This window comes from Pristis pectinata, chromosome 26 (genome assembly GCF_009764475.1).
Source record: "Pristis pectinata isolate sPriPec2 chromosome 26, sPriPec2.1.pri, whole genome shotgun sequence".
NCBI lineage: Eukaryota > Metazoa > Chordata > Chondrichthyes > Rhinopristiformes > Pristidae > Pristis > Pristis pectinata.
In genome coordinates, this window is record NC_067430.1 from 10,637,104 (window position 1) to 10,653,931 (window position 16,828).

A 16,828-nucleotide genomic window follows, 5' to 3' on the forward strand; every position below is an offset into this window, starting at 1 on the left:
CCATGCTGTGCTGAAGTGACAGCAAAGTTCACAAATCTTAGCCTTGAAGTTTGCTTGAACTCATAACCTCCTCGTGTAGCCAGTGTATTACCTGACAATGGTGGCACAGTGGTGCAATAGAATGGTACAATGGCACAGCTGGTTGATTGAGCCAGAGACCTGGGTTCAATCCTGTACCACCTGTGTGGAGTTTGCACAGTCTCCCTGTGACTGCGTAGGTTTCCTTCAAGGGCTCCAGTTTCCTCCCAATATCCCAAAGATGTGCAAGTTGGTAGGTTAGTTGGCCACTGTACATTGTGTGTCTGTGAGTGGTAGGATCTGGGAGGTGTTGATGAGAATGTGGAGAGACTAAAAAATGGGATTAATGTAGGATTAGTGTAAATCGATGGCTGAATCAGTGTAGACTCAGTGGGCTGAAGGGCCTGTTTCCGTGCCGTATGTCTCTATGACTCTATAACTCGAAATAACATTAGGCAAACAAAAAAATGTCTGAACCCACTTCAATTACTAATCAAAGTCATTTCTAATCTAAAACAACATTTACTTCTATAATGGCCATTCTATGTATTAACATACGGACTCCACACAGAAGCTTTCTGAGCCATTTTGAACCCCATAAGAGTACAGGTTATTTACTTAATTAGCTTACTAACATTACCTTTCCATAAAAGATGGTCAAGATGATTTTAAATCTTCTTTGCGTCATCTGTGGATTTTTAGTGCTAATATTGAGACAAATGAGCTCGGAAATTCTTAACAGTTATGTGTAAAGAATTTCTATTCAATATAAGTAGGGTTTGTAGACATTTTTCGAGAATCACCAATTGAAGCTTCTGTTAAAATTATGTTCTATGCTGGGTTTGAGAAATTTGGGCTTGCAGGCTTGAAGGAAGCACTGGGAGGTGACCTCATGATCCTGAGGATAGAGGCAGGACTGGAAAGACAAACTAACCCATTTAAACTGGAACAGAAGAACAGGAGATGCAGGGTTAAACCAGTTTGAGGGACATTTAGGACTGTTGTTGTCTTTAAAGAACTTGTATTTATTAACGCATCTCACATAAAAAAGCACCTCACAGGCAAGGAATGAATTTGCTAGCTGTTACTGTTTAATAGGGGTGTGACAGCAGTCAATTTACACATGACAAGAAGGAAATCAAGGAATTGAAAATAATATGTTTTGGCAGTGCTGGTTCAGGGATAAATCTTGACTTGCACACCAGGACAATTCCCCGTCTTTTTCTGAGAAGTGCTGTGGAGTCTTTCACCTGATCTTTTAATCTGTTTCTACTTGAACAAGCAGACAGTCTCCTGATTTAGCATCTATCTGAAAGACAGGATTTCTGACAGCATGTTACTCCCTCAGTAACAAACTGAAGTGTAAACCAATGTGTGAACATTGCTCATGATTTATATGGCAAATGGTTGCATCTTGTTATGAGAGGAGGGTAAATGTTTCTGAATGGGAGCTAAGGTGGACATAACCTAGGCTTGAATTTTAGAGGTAACAAATATTCTAAAATGCAGGGGTTTGGGGCGTATTTAAAAGTGTAAAGTACACGATTGCATCACAAGCCTAAGGTGATGTGTGGGGTCATGTTCCAAATCTGTCTCTCACTCATATCTGGCAGCTGCAGTTGAAGTAAACTTTGGAAGTTCTCAAGAGTACCAGCGATTGTGTTGCTCTCCCATTTAACCCTCCCCTCTTATCCCCTTTGATAAACGTTTGCGCTCTCAAAACACAGTTGAACATCCAAATAAATTCCAAACAAAGTCTTGCAACTACAATTTTTTTAAAGTGGAAACTTGGTTTAAAACTTTAGAATTTTCAAGTAAATCAATCTTTCAGCCACTACGTGATTGAGCTTAAATTACCTATGGGAGCAACTATCGGGATATTTTGGAGCCTTTATTTTCCCCTTAGCTCAGTACCCTTCACTATTTCCACAACTGCCAATGGAGTTCATCTTCTAACTTCCAGGGAATATCTCAGTGACAAAGATCCCTTCCCAGCAAAGGATTTTTTGAGGATTAGGTGAGAGACCAATACTTCCCAGAACATCAGACCTCCAGTATGGTAAAATTCAACCTTGTTACGGCTGTGAAATGAATGGTAATGTTTATGCCACTACTTATATGCTCTGCTGGTTATTCAGTTATACAGGACTCAATAGAGCCAAATATCAGACATGACTTAGAACAAGCAGATGAGGATTCACCACCCTCTTCTCCCCATGAAACTCTCTGGAATTCCTCAACTTCTTCACTCTTCCTTTCTCTGCTCAATGCTGTCATAGAGTCATAGAGAGATACAGCAGGGAAACAGACCCTTCGGCCCACCGAGACTGCACCAGCCGTCAACATAGTACATAACAGCACAATACGGGCCCTTTGGCCCACAATATTGTGCTGACCTCTAAACCTCGCCTAAGACTATCTAACCCCTTCCTCCCACATATCCCTCTATTTTAAATTCCTCCATATGCCTATCTAGTAATCTCTTGAATTTGACCAATGTACCTGCCTCCACCACTGCCCCAGGCAGCGCATTCCATGCCCCAACCACTCTCTGGGTAAAAAGCCTTCCTCTGATATCTCCCTTGAACGTCCCACCCATTACTTTAAAGCCATGCCCTCTTGTATTGAGCATTGGTGCCCTGGGAAAGAGGCGCTGGCTGTCCACTCTATCTATTCCTCTTAATATTTTGTACACCTCTATCATGTCTCCCCTCATCCTCCTTCTCTCCAAAGAGTAAAGCCCTAGCTCCCTTAGTCTCTCCTCATAATACATACTCTCTAAACCAGGCAGCATCCTGGTAAATCTCCTCGACACCCTTTCCAATGCTTCCACATCCTTCCTATAATGAGGCAACCAGAACAACCACTCATTCACACTAATCCTACATTAACCCTAATCCTACACTAACCCTATTGTTATTCGCCCCACATTCTCATTAATTCCCCCCAGATTCTATCACTCACCTTTATTAATTCCATTTATTCTCTTCAACTGCTTCCACCACCTCCCATCCAGAAACCACTGCAGTCCTCTCATGACTCTATATCACCAGCTGCCATATCATTCAAACTCTCCTGTCTGCCATCCTCCCATTGACCTTCCCTTTCATTCTCTTCTCCCCTCCCCTCTTTCTCTGCATTTTAGACGTTGTTACATCTAACTTTTCCTGGTTCTCTTCCTGGCCTGCTGAGTCTTTCCAGTATTTTCGATTTATCATTGGAAGAAATTAATTCTATTAACAAATGGATCAGTTAGCAGAGGTTATGAGGTTCAGAATAATCAACAACAAAAGCTAGAGACATAATTAGGAGAAAATGTTTTCATGCATAGAGTTGTTAAAATCTAAAATGCATTACCTAAAAGATGGAGGGAGGGAGTAGCAGCAAACTCTATACAGGATTTCAAAAGACAATTGTATCTGTTATGTGGATGATCTGTTTATGGGGGAAAAGAAATAGGATTAAATTGGACAGCATCTTCAAAGAGCCAGAGCAATAACTTTGGACTAAATTACTTCCTTCTGTGCATAAGATTTTATGATTTTCTACCTTTCATTTCTCCCAACACAACTCAACTGGCTGTGAGATTTTTGATCTCACATTAAAGCAGGGTAAACTATTCTGGTCTCTACGGCTCTTGTGAAAACTAAAACCCTGGTCAGACAAACAATAATAGTGGCCTTAACATGGGAAAACATCGCATCCAGTATCTTAAAATCAGACAGGAAGTACGATAAAGACCAAATGTGGAGGTGTTGATAGGCCCCAAATGTATGATCATAATGGACAACACTCTGAATCGTTATCTTTAACCCCACTATTACATGAAGAGAAGAAGTTATACTAGTCTCAGATGGACCTTCCACAAGGCCAGAAGTAACAAGAGAAGTCCAGAATGGAAATTCCGATCACTTCTGTCCTTGCTGGATTCGAGCCCAGCTCCTGGAAGTGAAAGACCACATGTTCTGAGCGAGAATGATTTAAATCTGCAGGCAAAGTGAACTGCATCTAAAATCAAAGAAATTCTTAAGCAGCAGTCAATTGTGAACACAGACTCCAGTATTCTGTGGGGAGTTTTACATGAGGATGTGATTTCACCATCCTCGCACCTGAACATTGTGTTCTATCCATGTGTATGACCGTTTCCAGTCATTCTCTTACCTTCCTTCATTGGAAGTCAACTTCAACTGCAGCAATAAGACAAATCTTGTCATTTCAAGCCCTGGTGAAAACACTCTTACCAAAACTATGGCACCTCAAGCGAAGCTAAAGCCTTGATGGAAGGGTCTCATTACCGTTATGAATCCCAAGAAAACCATGCCTGGATTTGGTGAGAAAACATCTGAAGACCATGAAGACAACTGAGTTAGGTTTATTCTAGAGAGGAAACCCAAGGTAGTGTAGTGGTTAGCATAACGCTACTACAGCGCCAGTGACCCAGGTTCGATTCCGACCACTGTCTGCAAGGAGTTTGTACGTTCTCCCTGTATCTGCGTGGGTTTCTCTGGGTGTTCCGGTTTCCTCCCACATTCCAAAGATGTACGGGTTAGGAAGCTGTGGGCATACTATGTTGGCGCCGGAAGCCTGGCGACGCTTGCGGGCTGCCCCCAGAACACTCTATGCAAAACAAGTATTTCACTGTGTGTTTCGATGTACATGTGACTAATAAAGATATCTTATCTGATCTTGTCTTATCTTACCTTATCTTAAGATAAAGAGAGAGCAAGAAAGGAGAACGAAGCAAAAACCTCCATTAGAGCCCCAGCAATCTCCTGCGTTGCTTCACTTGGCATCCAGGGATAGATTGTATCAGGCCCTCGGGATTTACCACCTTAACATGTGCCAATATGTCCAACGCTTCCTCCTTCCTGACACAGATACATTCTAAAATATCAGCATGCTCCTTCCCTAACTCTTCATCTTCCACATTCCTCTCCCTGGTGAATACTCATGAGAAGTATACATTTGTGACCTTGCTCATATCCTTTGGCTCCACACATAGATTTCCCTTATGGTACCCTCTTGCTTTTAATATACATAAAGAAGGATTTGGGGTTCTCCTTAATCCTGCTTGCCAAGGCTATCTCATGTCCTCTTTTTGCCCTCCTAATTTCTTTCTTAAATTCTCTCCTATATCCACTATAATCCTCAAATGGCGCACTCAAAACTAAATTCCTTTACCTGACTACCTTGAAACTTACTCAGCTATGGTCACTGTTTCCAAAGGGTTCATCCACAGACATTTCCTCCACTTGCCCATCCTTACTATCCAAGATAGGGTCGAGTACAGCCCCGTCCCTAGTCGGACCCTCTACATACTGCTTTAAAAGACCCTATTGAATGCCTTTTACGAGTTCCACTCCAACAATGAGGGGAAAGGGATTTGAGGAAGAGGCACTGAGGGTAAGGAGTGTGAGGTGGAAGAACTGAGCAAAGGAGTATGTACAAGGTCATGAATCTGTGATCCTGCTGAATGTGTGGTCAAAGTACGTCTCTTAGAGTGTATCTTAGAGAGTGTGTGTGTGTGTGTGTGTTAAGTTTATGCAGCAGGGTCTAGGGGTCTAGTCAGTTGCCATTGGAACAAGACCTCACTCTACCAAGACCAAGTAGTAGCTGGTGTAAAACAGCAACCCTATTTTAAAGAAGTCATGCTTCCTCTCCTTAATCTTGATGTGCTGTCTTAGAAGCAGATAAAGCTCCAACTACAAATTTTATGCCTAAGGTTTGTACAATCCTGACAGTTTAGCCCAATAATTAGTGGTCAGGGGATTCATCGCAAGACTTCCTTCAGAATTAAGGATGACGTACTTCCATTCTGTTTTGTGGGTCCTGAGGTGGCTGATAAAGCCACTGTGGAAACTACAGACTCTTCCATAGATGGTGCGGGTAGTGGCTGAGGGGGGCAAGCAAGACATCTGGGGTTACATCACATTAGCACAAAATTCACAGGAGAAACTATTCCTCCTTAGATCTGTTGCACCAATCACTTGGTGATTTGCTCCATAACCCAGCACACTGACCTGAAAGGTTCAACCATTTGTCTGCGGACCAAGCTGTTCTCAGCCGCAATTGCGATAGGGATGTCATGAGTGGGTGGGAGAGGCAGGAGGTTGGGTGGGTGGAGGAGGCAGGAAGGAAGCATTCAGGCAGAATTTCCCCCGGGTTCATTTGATGTTAGGCTGTGCATGCAGGCATCGAGGATGTGATTGACCTTCCATAATCTAATACCCCACCAACATACACTGTCTAGTCTATTGTGTGAAAAATGATACTAATAGGCTGCAGATAGCTGCATTCCAACATGAATCAATGCCATCATCCTGCAGGGAAGAGAGTGGATGGGGAACAAAAAACATGTACATTAAACAATATATTTTATGCATATAATAGCTGGAGACAGTGATGAAGAAGTCAAGTGCAGCTTATGGTGTCAGGCACCATAGCTCAGTTATAGTCTACTTACTTCAGAAGCAGAAGGTTGTGGGTTCTAGTTGCATTCTAGAGACTACAGTGCAAAATATAGGCTGCCTCTTTTATAAGATTTACGGTGCACTATTTAGGAGAGTTTTTTTCCATTGCTCTGTAATTGTTCTTCATTCAACCAGCATCATTTAATAAAAATACCTGGTCTTTATCACATTGCTTTTTACTGGACTTTTGCTGTACGTAAAGTGGCTATTTTTCAACCCTGTGGTACAACAGTGGTCACGTTTCAAAAGTACTTGGAGCCATAGAGTGATACAGCACAGAAATAAGCCCTTGGCCCACTAAGTCCTCACCAACCATCAAACACTCATCTATACTAATTCTACATTAATCCCATTTTATTCTCCCACATTCCCACAATCTCTAAGGAGATTGGCACCTCCTTAGTGCAAAAGGTTTAGATGGAGTAGAATTTGTTTGGAGTGTACAGGAAGGATTCCTGATGCAGTATGTAGACAGGCCAACTAGAGGAGAGGCCATGCTGGATCTGGTATTAGGCAATGAACCTGGTCAGGTGAAGACCTCTCAGTGGGCGAGCATTTTGGGGATTGTGACCACAACTCTCTGACCTTTAGCATAACCATGGACAAAGATAGGAGCAGACATTATGGGAAAATATTTAACTGGGGAGGGCAAATTACAATAGTATTAGGGATGGTAGGGTGAAGGAATCATGGTTAACAAGAGAGGTGGAAGGTTTAGTCAAGAGGAAGCAGGAAGCATATTTAAGGTTTAGGAAGCGAAAATCAGATAGGGCTCTTCAGAGTTATAAGATAGCCAGGAAGAAGCTTAAGAAGGGACTTAGGAGAACTAGAAGAGGACATGAGAAGGCCTTGGCAAGTAGGGTTAAGGAAAACCCTAAGGCATTTTATGCAAATATGAGAAACAAGAGGATGACTAGGTTGAGGGTAGGACCGCCCAGGGATAAGGGAGGAAAATTGTGTCTGGAGGCAAAGGAAGTAGGGGAGGTCCTAAATGAATATTTTGTGGTGGGCAAACTATTGGAGGGGATTCTTAGGGACCAGGATTTATGAGCATTTAGAGAAGCATAGTCTTATTAGGGATAGTCAACGTGGCTTTGTGAAGGGCAGGTCATGCCTCACGAGCCTGCTAGAGTTTTTTGAGGAAGTGATAAGACAAATTGATGAAGGTAGTGTGGTGGATATGGTATATATGGATTTTAGCAAGGCATTTGACAAAGTTCCCCTGATAGGCTTATTCAGAAAGTCATGAGGTATGGGATCCATGGAAAATTGGCTGTGTGGATTCAAAATTGGCTTACCCACAAAAGACAGAGGATGGTTGTAGGAGGTGAGTATTCCACCTGGAGGTCGGTGACTGGTGGTGTTCTGCAGAGATTTGTTTTAGGACCCCTGTCCTTTGTGATTTTTATAAATGATTTGGATGAGGAAGTGGAAGGATGGATTGGTAAGTTTGCAGATGACACTAAGGTTGGTGGTGTAGTAGATAGTGAAGAAGGTTGTTGTAGGTTGCAACAGGATATAGACAGGATGCAGAGCTGGGCGGAGAAGTGCCAGATGGAGTTCAATCCGGAGAAGTGTGAAGTTAGACACTTTGAAAGAACGAACTTGAAGGCAGAGTACATAGTTAATGGTAGGATTCTTAGCAGTGTGGAGGAACAGAGAGACCTTGGGGTCCAGGTACATAGATCCCTCAAAGTTGCCACTCAAGTGGATAGGGCGGTTAAGAAGGCATATGGTGTGCTGGCCTTCACTTGCTGGGGAATTGAGTTCGAGAGCTGAGAGGTAATGTTGCAGCTCTATAAGACTCTGGTTAGACCACACTTGGAATATTGTGTTCAGTTCTGGTTGCCACAATATAGGAAGGATGTGGAAGCTTTGGAGAGGGTGCAGAGGAGATTTACAAGGATGTTACCAGGGTTGGAGAGTATGTCTTATGAGGAAAGGTTGAGTGAGCTCAGGCTTTTTTCTTTGGAGCGACAGAGGATGAGAGGACACTTGGTGGAGGTGTATAAGATTATGAGAGGCATAGACAGAGTGGACTGCCAGCACCTTTTCCCCAGGGAGGCAATGGCCAATACTAGAGGTCACCCATTTAAGGTGCGTGGAGGAAAGTTCAGGGGAGATGTCAGAGGTAGGTTTTTGTGCATCATTTTGTACAGCATTTTGTGTGTGTTGCTCCAGATTCCAACATCTGCAGAATCTCCTGTGTCTCAGTTGTTAACTACCTGTTCCATACTTAACAACAATAGAAGCACTTTAAGAAGTGGTTCATCATGAGAAGTACTGAGAAATGAGGTAATCTCCACAGATACAAATATTTCTGTTGCATCAGTGTCACAGGAGCTCTGAACTTTGGAGTAATTTTACCTTTGGAAGGGCGGGAGGGGTATACCAAAATTGGGCATTAAGTCTGTCACAAAATAAAAGGAAAATATTTGATTTAGGTTTATTAGCATTTATCATCGTGAGATCTCAGATCCAACTGCCTGGACAACTTCCTTATCCAGACCCCAGGATTGAGAAGATGGTCCAATAACACATTGCACCACCTGGTTCCTTAGCACTTTCAAGAATTCGATTTAAGAAGTCCCCGTCATAAAAGTGTTGGGAAGTTGTACCATCTGTTGCAAATCTGCACTCAACCCTCAACTATTGTGTTAACCTGAATAATGGTGTTTACCCTGTGTGAAGCCTTGGGTATATTTGTGATATAATCCTTTCCTCATTTGAGCTAATTTACTCAGTTTGCTGCCAATACACATCCTGATTTCCATGAAAGTGTCCGTCATTGCTGCACATGATGTCCATGTGAATTATCCACTTTGTGGTGTGATGTATTGGAGGAACTCAGTCATTAAATGTTACAGATTCCCTTTGCCATTCACAAACCTGCTTCTTTTGTTTTAGTTTTAATTTAAGGTCATGGCACCACTCCAGATTTTGCACACATGCTACAGCTGTTGTATGGGCAGGAGACTAGGGCGTTGATGGGAATTTTTAGAGGAGTAGCTAAATAAACAAAGGAAGGACATGCTTTACTGTGGTGCAAGAGATAATGACAGTTTGTTGTACACCAGGTCTGCCTCCTCTCTTCATCAACACTCCATCATGTGTAAAGACACCATTTATTTAAATCCAGCAAATGAGTGCAGTGCTTCTCGAAAGCTGATGACTTTAGCTAACAGCTCCCTCAACAACCAAGACCCTTCTGACTTCTGATAGGGGTACAATTATTTAACGTTAGGTTTGCTTGCATTAGCATTTGCAACCCCCACTCCCAAAGGTGCATACCCTTGCGGTGGTGCAGCTTTCCAGGAGCCAGACACCCTGCTGCATTTCACTCAGGTTGCACTCCAGATACAAGAATACAAAACCTAGCCGAAACACAACATGATTCCAAGGAAGAGCTGGGAACTCTCCACAATGTTTTTGTAATTATTACTCACTCACTCAATACTGACCATTTCTTTTAGATGGATACTTATGTTGTGCTGGTGGGATATTTAACAATAGGGGATTACATTCAAGCCCAGTCCTGTTCTATTTCAGTGCTGCCTTAATTTGAGTGTACACTTGGAACACACACACAAACTCAAATTGTCATAAAAGTAGAAGATGCTGGAAACACTCAGCAGGTCAGGCAGCATCTTTGGAGACAGAAACAGAGGTAATGTTTCACATTAATGGCCTTTCGTCAGAAGTGACGAAAGGTCATTAACCTAAAGCACTATTCATTAACCTAAAGAACTAGTCAGCCCACAGACGCTGTCTGACCTGCTGAGTAGTTCCACAAAGTTTCTGTTATTCATGTTTCAAGCATCTGATGTGTTTTCTCACTTTTCCAGACATGTACTCAAACTGTCCAGCAGGGGTCAGTGGGAACTAAAGTGATTTCCCAGCTTTTGACTGGAGCCATCAGGTCGGGTTCTGTTAACTTCACGGTCAACATTGCTCATTGGTTGTATAGTTCAATTCCACACTGGGCAGTGTATTCAGCGACAGGGCCATCTGTGAGTATCCTGTCACTCAGAGTACAATATTTTGAATTCCTTCTATATGTGCTCAACGGGTTGATGGTGTTGAGCACCGGCAAACAACATTCTATTCTCTGCACATTGCGACAGTATCGAGCATTTTCAGTTCGGCTGTAGAATGGGCCACATGCACAATGTCTTCACTGCTCATCTCTGTGGACCACCCATACTGCACCAGTGTGATATTTTCATCTCCTGCCTTATGGTCTCTTTGTCTAGTGCGGAGGCTTAGTGCCCACTAATGCCAAATTTGAGCTGTAGACTAAAGTCTACTGGAATCTTAATTAAGAATGCCTCAACTAATTTCACTAAGTACCTCTGACAGCTGTCAGAGAGAGGAGACTTTCATCTATCTGCCTTTGCGCATTTGAACAAAGATCCCACAAAACTCCATCTGTCATTTGGTTCCCTTTAGTCTTACGTTTAATCCACAGAAATGTTACGGCTCCACTCTATAAACTAACTGTCCTAAAACGCATTGCAAGGCAAATCTCTGTTTTCATTATTTTAATTTATTCACTTTGATGCACAGTTGTCCTTGAGGAAGGTGCTGAGAACATCCATGCCGGTTCTTCCTTAACCGATGAACTGCAAGATCTGGAAAAATCATGGAATCAGTGGTTGGAGAATATCATGCTTTTGCAGGATGCTTTAAAGAGCCAACTATATTCTGGATATCATTTCTTTTCAAGTATATTTCCAACCTGGTTACTTTAAAAGTTACTCAACCTGCTTCCACTGCAGTATATTCTAGATCACGATAATGCCCACATCAAAATAAATTATTTCCTTCTGTTCTTGTGGGTTATTACCTCAAAATAATGCAAATGAGTCTAGCTATGAAAAGGTAATGAATAGATCCAGCAGGTTTGGGTTTTGAAAACCAGCAGATTGAAGGAGAAGGATTAAACCTCCCATTTCCTTCAAAGGTAGAACCTTGGTCAGATCAAGGTGGCAAAATTAATTGTTGGACAAGACGTTGCTAATTTGGTGATCATGTGTAGTTCTACATCTATTCTCAATGGCACTATTTAGTGAGAGGATGTCTCCATCTTAACCAATGTGGTTGAGGGTTGTGGTAAGAAATGTTTTGGTCATTGGGAAGCAATGCCATAGATTCCAATACAGTGAGGACATGGGAGAAGAAGGAGCATGTAGAATTCTCATTTATTTACATTAAACCTTGCAAGGATCCAATAATAGTTTACCCCATACATCTACCCCAGCCCGGTTGGATGGTCCATTTGAGGGAATGCTAATTCGTGCTCCCTCTCTTAATAGGAATTAGTGGAGTTTCAGTGGAGTCTGCCTCTCTGGTTGTGATTCTGGTGTGATGCAGGTTAAACAATAGCACATTCCTTTGCTGCTTGTGTGCCTTGCTGAGCGCAATTTAGATGCCACACTTATTTTACCAACAGTAGTTGTTCCCCTTCAAAAGTAAGCTGAAAGTTATAAAGCATTTCCTTGGTTCTCTCACTTGGTTTGACTGGTTCATAGAGATATCATTAGTCAATGAATCATTTTGTGTAGCACCTACTTTGAGTCTTTGACATTTACATACAAAAGGAAGGCAAGGGTGAGACTATCCACCTCCCCCACCTCAGATTTTCAGCACATCAGGGAGATATGGAAAGTAATTCGGCAACATCCTTTTCCACATCTATGCTTTCCTGCCTGTTCCCCATTGATCAGTTATAATATGTATGTGCTTAAAACCATGCAGATGATACAAAGCTGGCTCCTTCTGTGCTTCCCAGTATTGGCTTCTGGATGCAGTAATAGTCTGGCATCTGGTGTTCAAAGGGATAAAGAGGATAGCAGACAGAACTAGAAAAGGCACCTTTCAGGTTGGAGTGCTGTACATCCAGCTACCACATTTTACTATCTGAGACCTCCTCCCACCTCCCCCTCAGCCTGGTACAGGGTTCCCGGTGAAGGTCAGGGAGCTCGTCCCCCCACACATAAATGACCAGGGCTGGAAATGCAGATGAAGTTGGTGGATAACTCAGGCTGACCAGTGCACCTGCTGCCTCATTTACCAGCATAAACGTTATGCCTGAGTGTCAACAGACAACCTGACGCACCTAGACAAGCTCAATGCTGCCCTCACCAATGTCCATAGGTTTTTGCCAGCAGAGGACAATAGACAATCTCCACTATTGGGACGCATTATAGATATTTCTCATTAGCAACAAGTCTCGCTTGGGACAGGGGTACAGACATTACAATTGGTTTATATCGCACCTCGACACAAGAAGGCAAAGGAAATCAGTTGGGGTTTCTTGATCTAGACTGCTATCCAGTGACCCCTGCTGGATTGTGTATTTATTTATATGTCAAGTCTATGTGAAACATTTAAAATGTTAAAAGGATTCTACAGGCTCAGTACAGGCAAATTATCTCTTCTGTTGGGAATGTTAGGGGTGGGATTGTCGGTGGTGATGGTGGTGGGGGGAGGTGGTGGTGAGAAAGAACAAGAGATCGTGATCTTAAAATACAGCCAGGCTATGCAGGAAAGAAATCAGAAATCCCGACACAAATAGTGGCAGAGTTTCAAACCTAACCCCACCTTCCAGTACTGGTTTGATAGTCCTGCAGGTCAAAGATCTTCAAACACACATTCAAGTCTTTATTAAGTGCTAAGAGGGTTTCTGTCTCCCTTACCACCCTTTCAGGCAGTCAGTTCCAAACCCCAACCATGCTCCAAGTGAAAACATTTTTCCTCTTCAACTCCCCCCAACCCCCCCCCCCCCCACCCCCGCCTCTTCCTTCTGCCAATTACTTTAAATCTAGGCCCCCTGATTTCTGACTCCTCTGCTTCAGGAAATATTTACTCTACCTAAGCTCCTCACAATTATTACACACCTCAACTGTCTCCCCTCAACCCCACCCCCCCCATTCCAAAGACAACAATCCTAGTTTATCCAATCTTTCTTCTCTGCACCCTCTCAAGTGAAAGTAAAGCTTTCATGTGATGTGATGACCAGAACTGTGTGCAGTACTCATGCTGTGGCCCAGCACATTGCATACAGTTCTTGCCTAATCTCTATCCTAAGCCTTGGGTAATATCGATCCAAGGAGCTACCTGTGAACAAACACTCCAAGGTCCCTTTCTTCTTCCACAGCACTCAATTTCCTGCAATTTATTACCTTGCTTTGGTGCACCTCCCCAACACATTACTTCACAGTTCTCTGGATTAAATCCCATTTACCTTTTCCCCTTTCTAAGTGACCAGACCATTTTTTATAATTCATTTTCCAGGATCTGGGTGTCACATATAGGACCAGAATTGATTGCCCATCTTGAATTACCCCTGAGGTGGTGTTGATGGGCTGCTGTCCCTCTGATGAAGGCACTCCCACAGTGTTAAGTATGGATTTCCGGGATTTAGACATCAGCAACATTGGTGGACAGGTGGTGCATCTTCAGGTTAGGATGCTTTATGACTTGGAAGGTAACCTTCAAGTGTCCTCAAGCACCTATTGCATTTGACCATCTTGGTGGTAGATGTCACAGGTTTAGAAGGTGCAGACAGAACAGACCAGCAGTTAACTGCAGTGCATTTTGCAGATGGTACAGAGTGCAGTTACTGAGCACCAGTGGTGAAGGGAATGAATATTTAAGGTGGTGACAATGAAGTGGGCTGCCACGTCCAGGATGGTGTTCGCCCTCTTCAGGGTTGTTGGAGCTGGGCTCATCCAGCCAAGTGGAGGGCATTCAATTACACTCCTGACATGTGCCATGTTGGTGGTGGAACTGCTCTGGGATGACAGGAGGTGGGTGAGCTTTTGTAACCACAGTATTTACGTGGCTGGTCCAGCTGAATGGCTGGTCAATGGTGACTCTCAGGAAGTTGATGACAGGGGACTCAGCAGAGACAATCCCAATGAATGTCAAGAGTAAGTGGTTAGATTTTCACTTGCCAGAGATAGTCTTTGCTTAGCACTTCTGTGGTGTAAATGTTATGTGCTACTTATCAGGATGTGTCTCAATGTTGTTTAGATCTTTGTACATTCGGGCATGGACTGCTTCATTTGCTGAGGAATTATGAATGCAAATGACTTGTGCAATTGTCAGTGAACATGAGAATTTAAGAACATAAGAAAATAGGAGCAGGAGTAGACCACACAGCCCCTCAAACCTGACACAACATTTGATATAATCGTGGCTGATCTTCCCCTGGTCTCATCTCTTCTGTGCCAGTTCACTATAGTCTTCAATTCCCAGATCTTTCAAAATGTATCCACTTCTGCTTTATAAACGCCAATACTCCATATGCTCCATGGCAGACTATTCCAAATCAAGAAGTTCCTTGGCATCTCAGTTTTAAATAGCCACCGCCTTATGTTGTATCTATGTCGCCTCTATTGAGATTCTCCCAAAAGTGGAAACACCTGAACATCTAACCTGTTATGACTCTCAGGATCACAAAAATTTCAATAAGGTCATTGCTCATTCTTCTAAATTCCAAAGAATATAGGTCTAACTTTTTAAGCCTCTTGTGATAGGACAACCCTCTTATCCTAAGAATTAGCCAAGTGAACTATTTTTGGACTGACTCCAATGCCAGCATATCCTTTCTTCAATAAGGGGACCAAGACTAAGTGCATTTCTCCATGTGTGGCCTCACCAGTAGCCCGTATAATTTAACAATTCTTCCCTGTTTCTAAACTCTTACCCTGATGCAATAAAGGCCAAGGTGCCATTTGCCCTTCCTAATCACGTGCTGTATCTGCCTGCTGACTTTTGGTGATTCATGCCCAAGACGACCTTGGTAATTCTGTACTTTGCATATCTGCAGTCTTTTCCTTTTAGATAGTAGTCTGCCTTTAGATTTCTCTTACTGAAATACATGACCTCACACTTTCCCACATTATGCCATACTCAGTCATAAGCTGCCCTGATGTCAAGAGCAGTAATTCTCACCCCACCTTTGGAATTCAGCTCATTGGTCCGTCTTTAGACTAAGGCAGAGTGGTCCTGGTGATACCCAAAGTAGGAATGGATAAGCAGGTTATTGGTAAGTGTTGCTTGATAGTATTCTTGTTACACCTTCCATTGCTTTACTGATGACTGAGGGTAGACTGATTGGACAGTAGTTATCTGGATTAAATTTGTACTTCTTTATCATACCTGGGCAATCTTCCACACTGTCAAGTAGATGCTAATGTTGTAACTGTACTGAAACAACTTAGTTAGATGTGCAGCTAGTTCCAGAATTCAGATCTTCAGTACTACAGTTCAGATAGTGTCAAGTCCCATAGCCTTTACTATATCCTGCACTCCAAGCCATTTCTTGACATCACATGAAGTGAATTGAATTGGTTGGTGATATATCTCCCTTCAGTCTAAGCTTTCCTCCTAAATATCAACACACAGCTAACTATTTACCTGCAAACTTCTTTATCATGCCCCCTTCATTTAGGTCTAAATCATTAATCTGTACTATTTAAAAAAAGGGACTGAATACTGAGACAAGTGGAACCCCCTCTAGTCATCCTTCAGAATTAACCTTTGCTTCCTGCCACTAAGTTAATTTTGAATCCAATTTAACACTCTCCCTTGGGCTTCTACTTTTTTGACTAGTCTGCCATGTAGGATCTTGTGTTTTAGTACAACTTCTTGACAACGTTCTGGAGTTTAGGACAATTGGATGTTCAGAAGTTTGTTAGATAAGAATACCAAAGGATGTAGAGTAAGACAGGTAATTGTGAGTTTATTCATTTCATGGGATGTTGGCATCACTGGCAAGGGTAACATTTGTTGTCCACCACTAATTGTGCAGCAATTAAGTTACTGATGTGGTAATCCAGGGCACTGGACTAACAATCCAGAGATCTACATTCAAATGGCAGCTGTGGAATTTAAATTCAGTTAATAATGTGGAATTTAGAAAGATCCTCTGTAGTTATGGTCACCACAATGATAGCTACCAGATTGTTGTAAAAATCCTTCTGGTTCAGTCATATCCTTCAGCAGAAGAAATCTGCTGTCCTTACCTGGACTGGGCTCAAAGTGACTCCGGCCCACCAAAGTGATTGACTGTTAAATACCCAATGAAGTGGCCTAGAAAGACACTCCGTTCAAGGACTATTAGAGATGGGCAATAAATGCTGATCTTGCCACCAATACCCAGATCCTAAAATTTGAATAAATAAAGTAAAAAGCTGCCTTCAAATAGGAGAGGTAGTGGTGAGCTGCCTTTAACAACTAATTGGCTTGTCAGGCCCTTTAAGAGAACTACTAAGAATTGATGTGATTATTGTGGGACATTAGTGATCCAGATACATCTCTCTTAACAATCC